This window comes from Dipodomys ordii, unplaced genomic scaffold (assembly GCF_000151885.1).
Source record: "Dipodomys ordii isolate 6190 unplaced genomic scaffold, Dord_2.0 Scaffold36, whole genome shotgun sequence".
NCBI classification, from domain to species: domain Eukaryota; kingdom Metazoa; phylum Chordata; class Mammalia; order Rodentia; family Heteromyidae; genus Dipodomys; species Dipodomys ordii.
Window position 1 is genome coordinate 7,857,476 of NW_012267252.1, and position 16,047 is coordinate 7,873,522.

Below are 16,047 nucleotides of genomic sequence, written 5' to 3' on the forward strand. Positions count from 1 at the left end.
GTCCTCTTGTGACTATGCTAAAGGTGTCATCCAAATTCTTGAGAGTGTCAGTTCCTGGGCCTTAGGCCTGAGTGTCAGCCCTGAATGTGGCCTGTTTTGTGCCCTTAGTCAGACTGTGGAAAGACATGGTAGCAAAGCAAGCTTGTTAAAAGTCATAATTAAAGTTATTTCTCCAGATTGTGGAAAAACATGGCAGTAAGATGAGATTGTTAAAATCAAAACTGAAGTTATTTCTCATTCAGGTTGGAAGGGAATTTATTTTCCTTAGAGTTCCAGTGTCTTACACACACACACACACACACACACACACACACACACACACATGCCTGCCCATATATACACACACACACACACACACACACACACACATGCCCGCCCGTATGCACACAAGCACGCACGCGCACACACACAGATACTAAGAGACAGAAACAGAGAGCTTGCCATTCAAGTAGACAGGATATGGTACATAAGTGTTTTATTACGCAGAAGGGTTATGTTTTAGGACATGTAATGTCACGTTCTTATTCTGTTTGTAGTTAGAAGTATGATTTTAGCTGACATTGATGGATTTACCATTTATGCTTTGGGATCCCATTGTCAGCAGCGTCCACCAAAGATCTATGGTATTGTAATAGTTTCATATTACCTTGATAATTCTGCAATTTATTCGATTAGATAGTTGCCATATTTTCTTTCTGAGGAATGAATCTTATATTTCCCTTATATGTTGGCAAGTGAGCTTCTTCATTTCCTTTCAAAATGTTTCAAGCTGATGCTTTCTTTGACTTTTCTTTCAGTTGGCAACTTGATTGGGTTTATTTGTTGTCTGTCTTGCTTGATGGTTTCCATTTTGAGTGTGGTGGCTCTCCTTTTGTTCCCAGCTTACCCTCACACCCATGACATTTTACACTGACCCCAGGCCTTCTACAAACAGGGTCTTAATTCATTTCCAAGTAGCATGTTGTGGATGTAACCATTTAGAAACATGGCAGCAATATCAGAAGAACTCATCAGTTTTCTCTCCTTTGCTTTTCCTATAACAAGGTTTCCATGTGCTGTGGGGACTGTGGACAAATTGTCATGAGTCTGCAAATACTCCCACTTAGAGTCTCCTCTATCTCTGTGCTCCGCATGGAAACTCAACTCACAGCTGTATAGTAATGTCTCCTACTTCTTAAGTCATCTCTTTGGGGCATGACAGTTTACAAGTCACGAGTAAAGATGGGGAGCTGAGCCAGATGTGATAGTGCACAACTGTAATCTCAGCTACTTGGGAAGTGGAGGAGGGAGGTTCAAGTTAGCAGCTAGCCTGGGCAAAAAAAAAAATTAGTGAGCCTCTATCTCAAAAACAAGGGAGGTACATTATCTGTATATATGGAAACATCATAATGAAATCTATTTCTACAATTAATTTCTGATAATAAAACGAAGCAGGTGTGGGAGCATATGCCTATAATCCCAACTACTAGGGGTAGTATTGGTAAGGCAGGCAAGAAGGAACAGGGACTGTGGTTACCAGGGTCACTTGTAAGACCATTTTATAGTCCTGCCCCAGCCTGAGGAATGCCACAGACTTCTTATGTCTACCTAGTGACTATGCAAAGTACTGGTAAGTCTCCTGTGGGCCAGACAAATTACAGCTACATCTCGATACCAAGGATATTTGCCCTTAATGTATATACATAGTACTATACTTAGCTGCTTGTAAGTGAACTTTCAGGAGAAACCCCTAATTAAGGCCTCATGTTTATGTATTGCACTTAATTACTATCATGACTCAATATATTGTGGGAATGGACATGTGCAGTGGAAAAATTACTATACAGTCAAGACCTGACATTCAAAGCTACTTCCAAAGAACTGCTTCTTTGAGGGGAAGGACCCGCCTACTTTTCCCTTCAATTGGCCTTGAATGTTCCCAGAACATAATCTTTGGTCTTTGGCTCTCTTTTGCTCAGGCCTGTTCTTATGCTATGTAGCATATTCTTACTTTACTCTCTCTTTAGTCTCCTCATTTCAATAAATATATACTTCTCTCATTACATGTCTTGGTCAGTTCCAAGAACTTGGAATAACACTTCATTGAGACCCCTACTTGCTAACACTAGGTGAAGATGTCAGCAAAATTAGCTGGAGTCTCTATCTGAACAACACACTAAAATCCAAAGACTCAGGCTTATGGTTCAAGGGGTAGGGTAGGGTGCTAACTTAGCAACTTGAGGCCCAGGGTTCAATCCTCAATACCACACCAAAAAACAAAGAAGAAACAAAACTTTGAATTTTATTTGATGTGAAAATATTTTGAAGATATTTTTATTGGTTATAACATTCTGCTTTGACAGCTCTTGGTTTTCAGTACTTGAAAACGGTGGTGTCACTTCTTTCTGGTCTCCTTGCTTTTTGTAAAAATGAGAACATAGGATGGTGTTTTCCTCTTTTAGCTTTTGGGATTTTTGTCTTTAGGTTTAGTTTTCAAAAGTTTGACTAGAGTCTATCTTGGTGTGGATTGCTTTGAGTCTTCTATGGGATTTTCCAGTCTTCTTAAATCTCTAGGTTTCTGTCTTTTGCCAAATTTTTGGGGCAATTTAGTCATCATTTCTTAACTCTACCTTTTTTCTCCTTTTCTTCTAGGACCCTTAGAACATGACTGCTAGATTATTACTGGCCCCTGATGCTCTGATCAGTTTTCCTCCAGTCTATTTTCTCTCTGTTTCACAATTTTTAGAAATATTTTTTTCTACCCTCAAGTTCATTTCTTCTTTCCAACCTGTTGTATAGCCCAGCGTTTGAGTTTTAAACTTTGGTTATTGTATTGGTCACTTTTCAAATTGCCATCTGGTTCTTTTTTTGTTTTTCTTAAATTTCCTATCCCTGTGCTGTCTTTCTATTTTTTCACATTTCAATGTATTTGTAATAGCTCACCAAAAACACTTTTGAATTCCAACATCTCTGCCATCTCCAGGTTGGCATGTGTTGTCTCATTCAAAGTATGGCTTTCCTTATTTTTTTTAATATGAGTGTTGCTATAAAAATTGAATTTGAACATTTTGGAAACTATATTATGCAACTTTAAATCATGTATAATCTTCTGTATAAGCAAGCTTTCTCTGATTTCATGCTGATGGGGGCACGGGCGTGGGGGGTGGGGAAGGGTCCATCTTGTTACTGCCAGGTATGAGGTGGCTATCCAAATTGACAGCCTGGAAGAGGAGGGGCTTCTTTGTACCGCTGGGCAGTGGTGTACACAAAAGCACTACAAGACTCATCTCTTTGTTTATCCAGAAAACGGTTTCCCCTCATCTCATTAGTAGAAAAGACAAGCATGTTTTTGTGTTTGTGATCCATGTGATGCTGAGTGCTAAGGGATCACCTCCTTGGTGATCACTTTCTGAGTGTAAGCCACAGCGTGGGGTGGGCCTCTGAGAAGTATGACCAGCCCTGATGCAAATGGGTATGAGAGATCCAGGAAATATCCAGGTTCTGTTTAGTTCCACATTGACCTTACAGGAACTTGGTTAAAGAAGGCTGGGTCTGAGGCCTCAGATATTAGCATTCCAGCCTGGTCTTGGGCCCACCTAGCAGATTATCTAAACTCTTCCAATAAAGAGAAACTGTTTTGACTACTGAGTACCCCTTAGTAGGTGTAGAAAGAAGTATTGTTGGATCAGGGATTGGTAGCCTTAAGTCTGTTGGATAGAATGGAGCTCTTACCTCATTATCAGGATGGATTTAGACCTGAGACTTTGGAAGACTAGAGAGAGGGCCGGGTGCTGGTTGCTTACCCTTGTAATCCTAGCTAATCAGGAAGCTGAGATCTGAGAATCATGGTTCAAAGCCAGCCTTAGCAGAAGTCCGTGAGACTCTTATTTCCAATTAACCACACAAAAACTGTAAGTGGAGCTGTGGCTCAAAGTGGTAGAACACTAGACTTCAGCAAAAAAGAACTCAAGGACAGCACTCAGACCCTGAGTTCAAGCCCCATGACTAACAACAACAATAACAACAACAACAACAACAAAAAGACAGAGGAACTCTTACCATATTTTTCTTTCTCTTCTAGGAATATGCCATGTGTAAGAAGCTTAGATACAAATAAATATTAATAAATTCCTTAAATCGCCTCAGTGGTGTATGTGCAGAATGGAAAGAAATTTTTATATACACTATCATTTCAAGCTTTCACAATAAAGCTAGAGTGGGGTTTAGAACCTAGATTGCCATCCCATTTATTAAGGATGAAACCAGCTCAGAAAGATAAAGTGATCTCTCAATGGAGTTAGGGTTGGAACAGGGTCTCAGTGTTTTGGAGGAGTGTATTGAATTGCAGCATCTCTATAGCTTTCTGAAAGCGTCTAGTATTTCCTCTCTTGGCCCTCAAAAGTGGGCCAACCATCCCTATCACAGGGGATGAAATTTCCCTTCATTTTGCATGTCTCACCAAGTCTGGAGATGCTGCTGCAAGCCTCTGTCAATGATTCAGAAGATGAATTGAGCATCCACAACAGTGTATGCTAATTGCTGATATTTTTTTCAGATAGACTTTCCACTTCAGTATCTCATTGGCCAGTGCCAGAGGCCATGTTTATGCTTGCATGGTATGGTAGAAGGCAAGGTGGGAGATGTGCATGAGAGGCAACTGTCTTCTGCTGGTAGACAGTCACAGGGTGAGGGGACTAGAGTTCTGAGTGACTTCTCATTGTGCACAAGACATTGTCTTCTGTCAGTAGGCATTATGGATTGGAGTTCTGTCCCCACTCCTTCCTTCCTCCCCTAGACACCTTCGTGATCTTAAGCATGCTTCCATGATTCCAGGTGTGGACCAGGAACATGCCTGTTCTGTGCAGATGTGGATGTAAAGACTTGGAAGTGAGGTTAAGAATAGTGAAATTAATAGCACCATAGTATCCTCTTAGGAATTATCTTTAAAACAAGGGAGGCCATTACAAAGCTACAAAATAGCTTCCCTTACTCTGAGTTCATTAATAATGGCGATGATTCTAACAACAACAACAATAAAATAACAATAATAATAATGAACTCGGAAAATAATGATCTCACATTTACCCAGGCATCACTTCATTTGACCTTTGCAACTTGCAAGTGAACCAATTAACTTCTGTTGTACTGGCTTATATTAGTAACGTAGAGGAGGGAGATTTCATGGTTGCATCTCCAATCAGCTTTTCAAGCTTTGTGAGCCTGCCTATGGTAGCTGTCAGGAGGTGATGGAATGCCTTCTCATTCCAGGGTTCTCCTCCTTTCTAGTCTCCCTTCTCTGTCAACCTAATCCTCAAGTCCTCTTAAAAAACAACCAGTATACAAACTAAAAACTAAGATGAATAGAAGAGTCTTTTGCTCAGTCTTCCCACCTTTCTCCTATTCTTCAGCCTTGTTTCATGTTGGGCCAGCATGGTTGGGTGATGTGTGTGTGTGTGTGTGTGTGTGTGTGTGTGTGTGTGTGTGTATTGACTACATTCTGTTGAATGAGATTTCCAGCTTGTGAGAGCAATTTTTCTATTGTAGTAATGGTGATGTTGATAATGATGATTTGTAACAATAGTATTGTATTAAAGCATGAACCATATGTGTAATCCTCACAACATTCCTGTGAACACATGAGATTATCTCCACTGTTACAGATGAAGAACTTGAAGGGTGGAATCTCTGTGGAATGGGCTTAAACCATGAGAGCAAATAAAGAACAAAGCTAGGTTTGAAATAGGGTCTGTTAGATTCAAAAGCCCATGCTTGGAACCCCACAACCTCATTTTCTCTTGTAGGAATAGGGTGCTAGGTTTTCAGAATCTAGACCTGGTGAGCACACAGAATATGTCATGAATACTGAGAGGGGAAAGACAAGCCAAATCTTCTCTGTGTAGTTTTCCACTTGCCTTTTGCCTCTGCAGGTTGCTGATTGGGTGTGACTTGCCTGGGACCCATTTAAGGCTTTGCCACCCAAAACGTGAGTGGTGTATTAAAACCCAAGATTCCTTGTTCACTTCCCAGACATTAATCAATGGCAAATTAGAACAGAATTGATATATGCATAAGACATGCACATTAATTCCAAATGTGTTTATCGTAATTAGTGCTATTACAATGAATACCAAAGGAATCAGGGAATGATTAGCTACACTTAGTATTTGTTACGGTTTGTTTAAAAAAGTTAAACATAAAATTAGTTGAGGTTTGAGAAGCATTTGCATGGTAAATGTGGCTGCAAGCCTTAGATCTTTGTGAATTGGATGGTTTTTAAGGAGGTTTCCCACACAAAATTTTACAGAAAACTGAGTTAATGAGACTACCATCCTCAGTTAATGATGTGGCTTTCCTTTATTAATTCCTTGTATCTCACACCTGTTTTTATCACATCTACATTAAAAAGCCTAGCAACACAGAAGATGAAAGTGGACAAGGTAGGAAAATAGACTGCAAAACATCTATAAAGGGCTAGTGTATACTTTTAAGTAAAGCACTTAATTGAGGCACGATGGACATACAAAAATCCATACACTTATAATGAATGCTGAGGATTAAATGACAAGTTTGATGGTAAGGATGTACCCATGAACTTGTCATCAGAATTTGTGTCATAAACCCATCTATCACTTGCTAAAGTTTCTTCCAGTCCTCTTTATTATTATTATTATTATTATTATTATTGTAAGAACAGTTGACATGAGATCTACTGACTTACACAACATTTGAAAACACAATATATATTGTTGGCTATATACACATGCTGGATACATAGATTCCTAGGACTTACCCATCTTGTCTAATTGAGACCTGTACCTTTTGATTGACATCTCCTTGTTGCCTCCTTTTCCTAGTCTCTGGCAACTGACATTCTGCTCTTTGCTTCTTTGAGGTAAGCTATTTTAGATTCAACATCTAAGTGAGATCCTTCATTATTTTTCCTTTTGTGTCTGCCTTATTTCACTCAGCATAATCTTCCCTAGGTTTATTCATGTTATTGCAAATGGCAGGATTTCCTTCTTTTGTTTTAGAGGCTGATAATCCATTCCATGCACATAACATCTTTACCCATTCCTCCATCAATGGACATTTAGGTTGCATGCATGCCAAGAGATTAGTATGAAGTTTGAAAACTTACATGCTGCACTAGCAAGAGATATTCGTATTTGTTGACATTTTGTTCTGACATGTTCATTTATGTGGTCTTCATTTAATCTTCAGAATGACTGTGAAACAAGTAGTGAAATAAAAGGCCAGGTTCAGAAAAGATTAATTTGTTCAAAGTCACACAACTAGTGGGCAGAGAATAGGGGTTCAACTCTCATGTCTGTGGATTTAAATCCATGCTTGTTGACTAAGCATGGCACTTTCTCCTCAGAGACTGAAAGTCTAAGCTCACAGACACAGGGCTATGGGTGTGATACTCAGTACTCTTTGCTCCATTGTCCTGTAGCTCAGATCGAAAATCTCATCTAGTTGGCTACCTCCCAGAGCACTAGAAAGAATCTGCAGCTGTTCAAAGTCTGTATTTCCCTATAGTTTTTCCTTCAGAGTTTGGGTTCTGAAGTGATCATGAGTCATATTGAAGGTACATTCAGCACTTGTTGAGCATCTGCGAAGATTGGAGACAATTTCTAGCTCTTCTGAGGTAAATGAATGGCACAGATACACATGCAAGTAGTTTGTATTTATAGAACAAACATGCAGAGACTGCTAACCCATTGTGAGAAATCTGTGCATTGTATGAGGTTCTTGGGTAGTTGGTGAGTGATGCTAACTTAGCCTGTAGATTGTAGAGTAGGTGATGTGTGCACTTACTCTTGATGATTATTGAGTCCCTACTTGGTTCAAGAAATCATGTCACACTGTGCATATGTCCTGGACCTCTGTAAGAGGCTGTGTTGGGACTGTGCTCAGCACCTAGACTGTTCCTGGCAGGGAAGAGGCCTCAACAAAATAACGGGTAAAGGAGTTAGCAAATGCACATGGAAAATGTAAAACAATACTTTCAAGATACTTTCTTACCAGCTGTGCCAGAAAGTGGGGAGCACAGTGAGGCTGCAGGAGGCCCAGCTGTACACTGTGAGGAGCAATGGTTGGAAGTCTGATTCTGCCACTTGCTGGCCAGGAAAGCTCCTTTCTCAATCTTTTGTGTTTCCTCATCTTTAAGCAAGATGTTGGCTTAGCACAACAGTGCACAACGAGGGGGAAGATTAGATGAGTTAATGCTCAGGAAAGACTTTAGGACAGTGGATAGCACATAATAAGCACTTAGGCTATGCTGTCTCCGTGGTTTGTATGCAGTCTTGACTAATCTCAGGAAAATCCTCAGGCAGATTCTGGCTCTCCTCCAATTTCATGTGATCTGATTCTAAAGTCCTTTCGCTCATTGGGGAGGGAAGAAGGAGAAGAATGAAGAAAGAGTAAAGTAAATGGGGTGAGTTTTTTTTTTTTTTACCAAAGTACACTATAAACATGTTAACATGATCACAATGATAATTTCTTTGTACAATTACTTTATGCTAATAATACCTTAAAATAAAGCTTCCCTTCTATAAATCTGGATGACACATTTTGATAACATTTTTTTCCTATGAACTTTTTCTTTCTTTTTTTTATTGTGAAAATACCGTACAGAAGGGATACAATTCCATGGGCAAGGTAATGAGTACATTACTTATCAAGCATTGTTGCCTCCGCCTTTATTTCCCCTTCCAATCCCTTCTCATCTCCCTCCTCCTCGCTCCTCCCTCCCCCAGCCAAAGATGTAAAGTTCACTTTTTGACATAACGACTTGTACATCTCATTGTTGCAATGGGTCCAACTGTATCCCTATTTAAACGGTTTGTTTCTGCCCTTCCCCTCCACAAATTATACCAGCATCAAATACAATGAAAGCAGGGGTTATACGTTGGGGAGGGACATACAAAGCAACAAAGAAATAATCTTATAAATGTGTTAGAAACAATCGCATGAAAGAAAAAACATTTGAATTCTTATCTTGTGGTTCATTTCACCTAGCATCAACTTATCTGACCTTTTCTACTTGTCTCAGACATACACTAGTTATTGCAAATAAAGGGAACCATGTGACTGGTTTGGGCCTGGCTTACTTCACTTAATATAATTTTTTCCAAGTCTTTCCATTTCCTAACAAATGGGGCAATGTCATTCTTTCTGATGGAGGCATAGAATTCCTTTGTGTATATATACCACATTTTCTTGATCCATTCTTCTACTGAGGGGCATCTGGCTTGGTTCCATATCTTAGCTATGGTAAATAATACTGCAATAAACATAGTTGTGCTGGTAGCTTTAGTATGGTCTTGTTTGCGATCATTTGGGTAAATACCCAAAAGTGGGATTGTTGGGTCATAACGGAGCTCTATGTGGAGTCTTTTGAGGAACCTCCATACTACTTTCCAAAGTGGTTGAACAAGTTTACATTCCCAACAACAATGCAGTAAGGTTCCCTTCTGTCCACATCCCTTCCAGCATCTGTTGATATTAGAGTTCTTGGTTCTAGTCATTCTAACTGGGGTGAGGTGGTATCTCAATGTTGTTTTGATTTGCATTTCTTTTATGGCTAGAGAGGTTGAGCATTTCTTCATGTGTCTATTGGCCATCCTTCTTTCCTCTTCAGAGAAGTTTCTCTTTAAGTCTTTAGCCCACTTATTTATTGGGCAGTTGTTTCTTTGAGGATTTGTTGTTGGGGGATTTAATTTTTTGAGTTCCAAGTATATTTTAGATATGAGACCCTTGTCTGTTATATGGCTAGTGAAGATCTTCTCCCAATCCATGGGCTTTCAATTGATTTTGTGAGCTATGTCCTTTGCCATGCAGAAGCTCTGCAATTTCATGCAATCCCATTGGCCAAACCTTCCTTGAATTGGTGGGGTTCCGGGGCCCCAATAAGAAAATTTCAGCCTGTGCCAAGGAGACTTAGAGTTTCTCCTATTTCATCCTGTAATGTTTCAGAGTGTCTGCTTTGACTCCGAAGTCTTTGATCCATTTGGAGTTGATTCTGATGCAGGGTGATATATAAGGATCTACCTTTAGTTTTCTACAAGTGATTAACCAATTTTGCCAGCATCATTTACTGAAGAGGCTATCTTTCTTCCATTCTATTTTTTTATCTCTCTTATCGAAGATTAGATGGCTATAGGTCTGTAGGTTCATTTCTGGCTTTTCAATTCTCTTTCATTGGTTCTGTTCTTGTGCCAATACCAAGCTGTTTTGATTACTATGGCTTTGTAGTAAAGTTTGAAATTTGTTATTGATATTCCTCCAGCACTGTTCTTTCTGTTAAGGATCGTTTTTGCTATTCAGGGTCTTTCATTGTTCCATATGAATTTTTGGATTGCCTCTTCTATTTCCTTGAAGAATGAGGTTGGAATATTGATAGGTATTGCACTGAATTTGTAGATGGCCTTGGGAAGTATTGCCATTTTCATGATGTTGATCTTTCCAATCCAGGAACATGGGAGGTTTTTGCCACTAAGTTCTGTTTTGATTTCCTTTTTCAGGTTTTTAAAGTTTTCATCATAAAGGTCCTTTGGTTAAGTTAATTCCTAGGTATTTTATTTTATTTTTTGTGGAGCTATTACAAATGGAGCTGCTTTCCTGATTTCAGCCACACTTTTCTCATTGTTGACATACAGAAAAGCCATTGATTTTTGAGGGTTAATTTTATACCCTGCTACTTTGCCAAAGTTTTGAATCAGCTTGAGTAATTTGGGAGTGGAGTTTGTGGGATTCTTTAAATACAAGATCATGTCATCTGCAAAGAGGGAGAGTTTTACTTCATCTTTCCCTATTTGAATCCCTTTTATGTTTGCATCTTGTCTTATTGCTGTAGCTAGTCATTCTAATACTAGATTGAAGAGAAGTGGAGAGAGTGGACAACCTTGTCTTGTTCCTGAGTTAAGAGGAAATGGCTATAGCTTTTCACCATTAAGTATAATGCTGGATGTAGGTTTGTCATATACACTCTTTATTGTATTGAGGAATGTTCCCTGGATTCCTAGTTTTTCCAGAACCTTCATCATAAAGGGGTGTTGCCTACAAACTTTTTCTTAAAGTACTTTACTGAGTCCTATTTAGATTTTTTTGTTTGACAAATAATAAACTCTTCAATCTTGCTTTGGTTTGTATTAGCTAAAGTATACATAGGCATTGGTAGGGTCAGGGTGACAAATTAGCAATCTTTCTCTTTAATTTTCCCAGTGTATTATGGCTACTTAGTTTTCATTTTTAAATTTTTTTATCTTTTTATTGAAAAATACTGTACAGAGGGGTTACAGTTACATGAGTAAGGTAATGAGTCCATTTCCTAGCTAGCATTGTTACCTCCTCCTTTGTTTTTCCCCTACCATCCCTTTCCTCCCCACCTCCCCAACTTCTCCCCCCCCCCACCAAGTTGTAAAGTTCATTTTCAACATAGTTGTCTTGTACATCTCATTGCTACAATGGGTCAACCTGTATCATTTTTTCAGCATTTTGTTATTTCCCTTCCCCTCCCCAAATTAGAAAAATGTACATACAAGATGCAGGGCACCAGAATCAAATACAGTGAAAACAGGGGATATACCATGGGGGAAGAACATAAAAGAGAAACAAAAAAATCACACGGTTCATTTTAAATACTTTAAAAATAAGAGCAAGAAAGAAAAAACCACTTGTGTCCCTATCTTGGGGTTCATTTCACTTAACATCATCTTATATGGTCATATGTACATAACTTTTGATCTTTTCTGTTTGTCCTAGATGTATACAAGTTATTGCAAATAAGGGAAAACATTACAATAAGTGAAGTAAGCTAGGACCAAAGAAACATAGTTCTAAACATAGGTTTAAAAAAATCTTCTTAAAAATTAAAAGCAACAGGATCCACCTGGAGTTAACTATACAGGAAAAATAACTTTATTGGAAAGATACTGCAGATATTTCTGAGAATAATTGTATTTCAAAAGGTAAAAACAAGAAATAAAAAAAAAGAAAATCAGACCTCAGGGACAAGGATCTGGATTTTTTTTTGCATATCTCTACTGAAGTATAGATTCCTAACATATTCCAAAAAGGAGAGTCCATTTTTCCTAGATAGTCAAGTGTCCATCACTAAAACAATTAACTAAGGGGTGGGTCAATGAAACAGAAACACAGCTTTAAAGAGTGAGCTAGGCATTTGTGGCTCACACCTTTAATCCTCGCTACTCAGGAGGCTTGAGATCTGAGGATTGTGGTTCGAAACCAGTCCAGGCAGGAAAGTCAGTGAGACTCAAGTTGACCACCAGAAAATGGAAAGTGGAGCTATGGCTCAAAGTGGTAGAGCTCTAGACTTGAGTAGAAAAGTTTAGGGATAGGCCTCAAGCCCCACTCCCAACCAAAAAAAAAAAAGAGTAAAAGGGGACCTGGATAAACACTGTTTAATATCTAATGCAGCTACTTTTTGTGTAGCCTGGAGAGTTGTGGATTTGTTTTTCTTTCCCAGCTCTGAGGAGATTACAGCTTATTAGGCAGGCATGATTATTGAGCACTTACTGTGCATTCAATCTGTGCAATACATAGAATTTATATGTGTGGGTGTATGCTGTTCTCAAAGAAATGTAGTTCAAGGTTCTTACATATCGTACAAGGTTACACTGTAAAGCTAGGACCAGATGGAGTGGTGTCTTTATCAATTTGAGTACAATCACAAATTCTGCATCAGCTATTTTTCTAGTTTCTTTTCTCTTAAAATATTTATATATTCTTCATATTTTATGCTGCTTAAAAATTGGGGCATCTTAGAATCAACTGTTCAATATGAAGGGTCTATTTTAAATAGAAACATATGAAATACTGTCATGTGTAGTGAATGCTTATGGTATGTCACTAACTGCACAAATTCATTCCTCTCCCATTGAGTGTTCCCAGCCTCCAACTGTACCCTGCAGTAGGCACTAGGCTTATGTGCAGACCCCAGAGGAGAGAAATGAATCTTGGCTAGAAGTGGTAACTATTATCAACAACTAGTAGGCACTGAATTAATTTGAATGAAAGAGTTCAAATAAATTTAAATTTAGGTCCAACTCCGAAGCCAGTGCTCTGCATTATTATACTGTTGTAGTATACAGTTAGTTTTTATTAGTTTTTATACTTTGGAAATTTCTTTTCTTACTTTCCATATAGTTAATGTTTCTTTTCATTTTATTTCTTATATTTTCCTCAGGGAATTTCACTTTTTAGCAGCATAAATTGATTATGCCAAAGGGGTTTGCTTCATTGTGATATTTACATATGATGATTTTGATCAAATGTACTCCATCTGTATTACTCTTCCTTAGCCCCCCTTTCTCTTTTCTTCTTTAGGAGCCTTTAGTGGGTTTCTTTATACTAAATTTATGAATATATCTATATATTCATAAGATAAAGCCATAATCTCATTGGTATTCCTGAGGGTATTCTAATTATAGATCCTTTGCAATGAAATGGAAATTGTTCATTGAAAAATTAACAAATTGATGACAATTGAATTATTAAATAATGATTTAACTACATCTTCTTGATTATTATCAGGCACAATTTTAAGGAATATTTTCGAAAATGTGTGCAAAGGCAAACTGTGTCACATCAGCTACTGGGTGGTCCTGAGCTAAAAGAAGAGTTGCAGGGAACATTTTAAGAATGTTTTTACAGTTAAAAATAGTCCCTAGGGCAAACATTCAATTTTTATAAATATTTGGGATGAGGAAATTGAGGCAGCTTCTTCAGAGTGAGAGATGACAGAGAGGGAGGGCACCTCAGTTGCTACTGTCAGTTTATCTCCCATGTCAAGGGAAATGATCATCTGGCTCAACAGGGTGGAATAAATATGCATAAACGAGCATGGATAAACGAGAGAAGTCATATAAGATGTGTGCAAGGACTTTGATAGAGTATCTTATTGACCTAAATAAATTCAAAGGTGACAAGTCTCTGAGGGACATTGTTTAGTAGGTGACTGTCGGACTCAGAGTAGCAAGAAAGGAGAGAGATGGCATGTGGTAGATATCATGGGCTGCAACAGTGGACTTGAGAATAACAGGACAAGGTTTTAGAAGGAGATATTAAACTAAGAAGGGGAGTATCTGGTGCCAGTTGACATGCAATGAGGGTTTGGTGTAAACAATTCAGGCTAACACAAATGTTGCTGCTTTTGTTAGGTGGGAAAAACCCACCACAAGCACCAAAGACTTTTGCACCATATATTGTTAACTTCCTGATGATACTTTTATGGTCAACAAATATATTAAAGGGGAACTGGATGGATTTGTAACTGATCAAACAATTATACTAAAAGCATATCAACCAGAGGTTGAAAGTCAGCCTCCTAGCAGCCTACATAAAGGTGCTGTCCAGTTTAATCAAGGGTTACAAATATATACATTTTTTTATACCCTCACATTGGGGAAGATATTGATGGTGAATTCATCTGATGTAGCAAATAACTTAGATAGGAGGGACATTGAATACTAAGATAGAGCAGCATATAAAATGATATTTATAGACTGGAGATCTGGGCCAAGTCTAACAGAACAAAGTGTAGCAGGGATAAATGTAAAGTTCTACAAATCCCAATATTAAATTGTACAAAATAAGATGAGGGAGATGTTTCAGACAATTATCAGGATGAATGAAATATTATTACATGGCTTGGGAAATAGTGAGTCCAGGGTTTACAATGAGTCACCTGAAACAGCTCACAAAACCTTAGTCTGTGTTAATAAATGTGTCTTCTAGAATGAGAACGGCAAAAGTGTCTCTGTACTATGTGCTTTCTAGTTTGAAATATTGTGGTTGTAATATTTTAATTTGCAATAATTTTTCTACATTGATGGATACATGGTGATACCCGGGCAAGTTGAAAGACATATAAGAAAGGGAAAACAAGAAAGAGAAGGCAAATAAGGGGCAAGATGGGGGCCAAGTGTAGGAGGAATTGGATTTATTTAATGGAGAACCAAAGGACAGAATTAATACGGACATAAACAGTGACAGGGAGACAGATTTGGGGTCAAAATAAAATAATAAATTCTAAATCAGAATGCCTAGGCATGAGCTGTGTTTTTTCCCCCCTGGGAGACATAGAGCAGTCTAGATTGAAAAGCTGTGTAGGATGATTTTGAAATGACATTCCTTTTTGATTGCTGGTATATTTTGCAATACTGGTAAGGTGACGACTCAATGTCTTGAGAGATCCTCACTATCCTTCAAGAGAACAGTAGCCTGGAACCAGTGTGAATAGTTACGCAATTGTGATTGCCCAGATAAAACAAAAGTTGGTACCTCATTGGATATGAGAATCAGTAGATACAGAGAAGTTTAGGGTAGCCCTGTTTTCCTTGCAAAAAGTACAGTGAGGGAATGAGAGATTCCTACAGCCTGATGTGCATCTGGTACAGATTATTAAATACCCATGGCCATTAGCTTCCACTGGAGTCCCTTTCATTTATGACAGTCTGGGGTGAAGCAATCTATAGTAATTTCATCTGCCTACATAAACAGTGTGATGTGAGGAAGGAAATAGAGCTGGCTTTGCCTAGAGGTGACTTTTAACAGTCATTGGAATTTCATCACTCAGGTTTTATTCCATGAGTTCATCATCATTTTCTCATTTACAAAATGCATATGGTAGTGGAAGGGATGCGTGTTACACCATGGTTTAACTCTAGTAGAAATTAGATTTTCTATTTAGTTTCCTTCAAAAGATCTAGTCAAGCTCAGAGTGTTGACGAATTTTCAGTGTTAAGGAAAAGACAGATCATTTTTGGAGCTTGGCATAGTGCTTGGATTGCAGTGTTGAAGAAGGTTGTTGCAGTTGACAACATGGCTTTTGGGGAATTAACATTGAAGGAAAGCTTCCTTAAAAAGTCAAAGGGCTTCAAGGGCATATTTAAATCATTTCATAGTTTCGTTGTGGGCTAATCATAAATGTATGTAGCCTTCCTGTTCCCCTCACCCCTCCCTCTCTCCCTGCCTGCCACCCTCCCTCCCTTTCCCCCCTCTCTTCCTCTTTTCCTTCCTTCCTCTTTTCCTTCCTTCCTTCCT

General features: G+C 38.5%; 1 protein-coding gene across 1 annotated transcript in view; it reads left to right on the top strand.

Moving 5' to 3' along the window:
- Sorcs3 (sortilin-related VPS10 domain containing receptor 3) overlaps positions 1-16,047 on the top strand; it is a 576,321-nt gene that overhangs the window by 82,297 nt on the left and 477,977 nt on the right. The gene's annotated exons all lie outside the window — the stretch shown is intronic.